At 35.2% G+C, this 5029-nt stretch overlaps 1 pseudogene; it reads right to left on the bottom strand.

Moving 5' to 3' along the window:
• Positions 1 to 3684: 3684 nt before the first annotated feature.
• On the bottom strand, positions 3685 to 4673 carry LOC109220991 (annotated as a pseudogene).
• Positions 4674 to 5029: the final 356 nt, after the last annotated feature.

The raw sequence follows: 5029 nt of genomic DNA, 5'->3' as shown, positions 1-5029 counted from the left end.
CCTTGAATTTTAACTCCACATCCTTCATTAACCATATTATGGGATTTAGCCGTCCCACTAGAAGCTCAAAATAATATTATTCAAACAAGACCCAACACTATTCATCATCCCTACCAACCATCTCTTATAGGGTTTCATGAGTAGATGTTTATACAAAATTCTACCTTCATAAATACACCCTACTACGCCCGTGGAGTATAATACCTAAGTTTGGAGTGAAGAGATTACCTCTTTGTCAAACCCTAGAATTTTCAAGATTTGAGTTCTTGAAGTGTCCTTGGGATTTTCTTCAAAAATCTATGAATTCCATGATGTTGGAGGGTTAAGAGATGTAATAAATGAACCAAATCTACCAATGAAAAGACATTTAATTCTTACCTTGAAGATGTATTAATGATGTAGAAGCTCTCTCTTCTTTCTAACCCAAAAGAACTTGACACAAATAAATAAACGTTCTCTCTCCACGAAATAGCCTTTTAAAGGCTTCAGTTGCCCCAGAGCTAAGACAGGCGTGACGCACCACCATCGCGCGCGCCCTGTCCACTTTGTAAAGATTTTGACTCCAGGTTTGTCGCGTTAACTGCCCATCCTTCTTGGCAATAGAGACATGAAGGTTCTTAGTTTTGCTAAATCACTTACAAATCGATTTCTTGTCTCCTTGTTAGTCNTTTATTTCCTATTTCCTTTTTCTTTTCTTTCTTTTTTTTTTTTTTTTTTTTTTTTTTTTTTTTTTTTTTTTTGTAATTTCATTAATCCAAGGTTTAGTCAAACCAAGCACGGACTCCAAGAAATTCCCAGCATTCATTCCTTTATCAATAAATATTTTGTTCCCATGTCTTCTCTTTTAACTCTTATTAATCAATGTTCAACTATTGATAAATAGTTGTCCTCCAAACATTCCAGTAATATTGATTCATTCACTGAATTCAAACATGTAACACATATAGTCATAGTTAATTCCAACTATACCAATACCATTCACAAGCGTCCATAACTTCGTTGTACTAGTTTGGACCTCGCGTGATTCTGGTTTAATTAAATTATATTCTTAGCTCCAAATTTGTCCGAAAAAAAGTTCTAAATATTTACGGGACATTACAGGTTGGCACAATGGATCCGCTCCATCCGGCTCCAATAACATTGGGTTTATGGATCTCCGACATCACAATTATTTTTTTTGAGGCAGACATATACAAAGCTGTCATGGAACTCTAAGGCAATTTGTTTGGTTGCAGAAAACTTGTTGGAATTTTTTTGATCGGAAACAATGGGGTTGTCGAGAATTTTTTTAATCGATTAATATTTGTCTTTTGGATCTTTTTCCAGCCAACACTTTCTTTTCTGATCTAGATTAATTTATTTAGTGAAAAGAACAAAGAAAATAACAGATGTGAGATTAGAGGTTGAAAAAGGGCTCAGTAGGTTCAGCAAAGTAACATGGAGTTCAGCAAGCTAAATTTCAGAATAGATAAGTAGAAAGGGAAAAAAGAGAGAAAAAATGGATAAGGCTGAGGTTTAGAGAGCCACATGTCTTCCCCTAATTTGTTCCCTTGTCCATGGCATAGGCGATTAATAACTCGCTCCCTGAAATGTTTAGAGACGCTGAGAATGTGTTTAATAGATACAGTTTTGAGTAACATGAAGTGTTCAATAGGTACTAGGCAAAGAATATGTGTCACAATGAAAACTGGAGCCAAGTTTAAGGGGCCGTCTATATATTTGCCCTTTTATAATAGAGAAGGAACAATAGAAATGCATATACATAAGATGCTGATTGTATGGAGTACGCGACATGATAACTCAGCATAAAGACTAAAATAGTTAAAAAGAATTAACGTCAAGACATGGTATTACCTCTACATATACGATTCAAAAACCAACACTTTATACTACTGGCATTTCCCGTTGAATTCATCCTCTTTATAATGTTAGATATTTTCAATTACATTTGGTCAATTATCCATTTTATAGAAAGCATTTCTCCTATTATTCTTTGCTGGGGGTACAATGACAGTGTCCTCATCAAAATTAAAGGGTCATATTGCGGTCCTTTATTATCTCAATCAGTACGTAGGGGCTTTGAGACTTACAACTCATGAGTAAACTGGCTGCCATGGTAATTACATACAAATCAAGAAAACTCAAGTTTTTGTATGTTTATAGAGAAGAATAAGGAGAACTTAGGATAAAAATAATTTAGTGACGATTGTAGTTGGGCGAGAGATAAAACAATGTATTTTATGATTCGGCATACACGTGCAACGCACGTGCCGAGAGAAGTTGGATTAAATTAGACTGACGTCTTTATTGAGCTTTATAAGAGATGAAATGTCTGTTGAAATATATTGGATGAAAGATTCATTAAGGTGTCACTTAGTATTAGTTATTCTAAAATTGGAGAATAAAAGGATTCTGCAACCTTTATGTATGTTGGCAACAAGAAAGAATAACCTTGTGAAATCGATCAAATTCTGTGAGATGTGTTTGCCCGAGACACAACAGAAGAAGTTTTAAAGAATAAAATAGTTCTAAATTTAAAATGTTTACATTATTAAGCAAACTAAAAGAAATTACATTTCTCTGTAGCAAAATCTGATGTCCGAATCTTCAAAGAGTAGTACATTGATAAATGTGAACAACATGAAAGTAAAACTATTTACATCAAATTTTAACCTTATATACATAATGTAATTTTCCGTCAAAGGGGTCCGTCCTTCCGCCACCCTAGCTCCGCCCATGAGCTCAACCTACCAGAAATTTCTCAAGCTCAAACACCCAAGACCTTTGGTTAAGAGCGGAGGATGACATCCACGTCCCACCACATTATTGGTGGTTGATTTTCCACTTACACACATATCATGTCTATGAGAAAAGGAATTAATAGATTCATATTTACTTTAGCCCAATATATATATATATATATATATCAGGGATGTCAAACCAGATCATATACTATATGGTACTCATCTGAATTCAAAGAAAAATAGAAAGCAAGAAGTTCTTCCAAATCCTTTGATGCCCTCATATAATTCTCCACTATCATTGACTCCCTGAAATCTTTCTGTGGATCTTTACATGATTTCACCAATGTAAAACTTTCTGAAACACTACAACTCCTCCTTGAAGAAACACTCTTTCTGCTAACTCCATGAATCCTCCATTTGTTATTCCATACTAGTAGGAGTATTAGTTATCACTACTAAAAAAACTTGGAAAAAATTCAGAATTTAATTAATGTAAGGTAGAGCATTAACAAGTGGTAACAGTAACATCAACCAATTAAGAACTAGGCCATACATAATTAATTAATACTAGTACTACTTCCCAAAATGAGCTAGCACACATAATCTTGAAAACTGAATACTCCAACTAGGCAGCTAAAATAGGGAATCGACGCCAAAATATAATAAGCGAGCGCTATCTCTCTTGAGTTAAAAACAGGAATAACAAAAACTCTGGCAGAACTTTCAGTAGTATTAAGTTTTGGTAGTACTACATAAACTATCAACGGCCATCTTTAATATGTCGACCATATATCCCTAGCTAGTTAAAAACTAGTATTACAGAAACATAAGAAAAATTCAAAATATATTGATAAATCAAAGTTTTGTAGTACAGGTTTGTAACTTTATCTAAGAGCTAGCTTGAGATTAAACTACATTATCTAGCAAATATATCCTATAACTAAAAGAAATTGATAGTATCCAGATCGACATCTTCCGCGGAAGCCCAGAATGTAGCATGTTGATTGTCTTCGACTTGGTATTCCATATTCTCTTGATCATTCGACGACATCATTCCATTGTCTTCAGCTTGAACATCTTCTGATTGCAGAACGGAATCAATGAATTCTTTAAGTAAATGGACTTGAACTTCATCCCCCTCATCTACGCAATCTTCGACATACTCCTCATGATCATTCACATCAACAATATCCTCTGGGGAATCCAACAAACCAAGTACATGGTCTCTAACTTGATCTCCCTCTACATATTGGATAATATTATTCTCTTGATCATCCAGCTTTGCTATACCATTCGACCTTATACCATTGTCTTCAACTTGAACATCTTCTTGCAACACGGTGTTGATAAATTCTTCAATATCTCTCATATTCTCATCATTAACTACCTCATCAATATTGTTTCCTTTTTTCTTGTCACCGGGTTTGCCCTTCTTCTTGATCTTACAAATTACGAAACCTTTGTTCTTAATCTCCCTAGCAGCCAGATAACGATCAAACAAAGAGTACTCAGTCATCAACCATTCGCCGTTCACGTTGTTTGACGATTTGTTAGCGGGGATGTACTTCAAACTTTTCACGTATCCCATGAGTCTTCCTTTATCATCAAACACCTCTCGGCCTTTGCTTTGAGGCTTCCAAGTGCCCTTCCCGACAGTTCTTGAAACTCTTTTCCACGTAGGTTTCTCTTTCTTTTCTGCGGCGTTATGAAGTAACGAGTGTTCTTGTTGTTGTTTCCCTGATCATAAGCTTCGAAAATCTGCCATGGCTCCTTGTCGGCGTAGAGATCCGCCACCTGCATGAGTTCATTCTGAGAGTGAAGTGGCTCGTCTCTCACAAACCCTATTAGATACTTGAGCACTTCCCTGTCCGTCGGATGAAAGCGATGAACCATCGGGCGAGAAAAACACTTAGCCTGAGAATACTCCATTAATGAACACTACAACTGGCGGAAACCCTACTAAGATGTTACTGATGATGGCTATGAATTGTTGGTTAGTTTTGAGGTACTATATACTTATAGCTATCTGGGGGCGTGGAGTTGGATATATAGCTTATTGGAAGCTGCTGATTGGATACAATATATATATACTTTATTGATATTGTGATTCAAATGATTCTTACTTTTGTTTCGCATCACTTCTCTTTCTATTTTCTACCACACCTTATATTATACTTTTACACATTAAAAACAACTTGGAGAAACAAAATAGAATATATTCACGTACACTTATTACGTAATAAAAAGTAAAGAAAATCCATCTAAAAATAAAAAATTCAAGATTT

The sequence above is a fragment of the Nicotiana attenuata genome, unplaced genomic scaffold, assembly GCF_001879085.1.
Source record: "Nicotiana attenuata strain UT unplaced genomic scaffold, NIATTr2, whole genome shotgun sequence".
Lineage (NCBI taxonomy): Eukaryota > Viridiplantae > Streptophyta > Magnoliopsida > Solanales > Solanaceae > Nicotiana > Nicotiana attenuata.
Note: the sequence above shows the minus strand (reverse complement) of the source record. Positions and strands in the feature narration are given on the sequence as shown.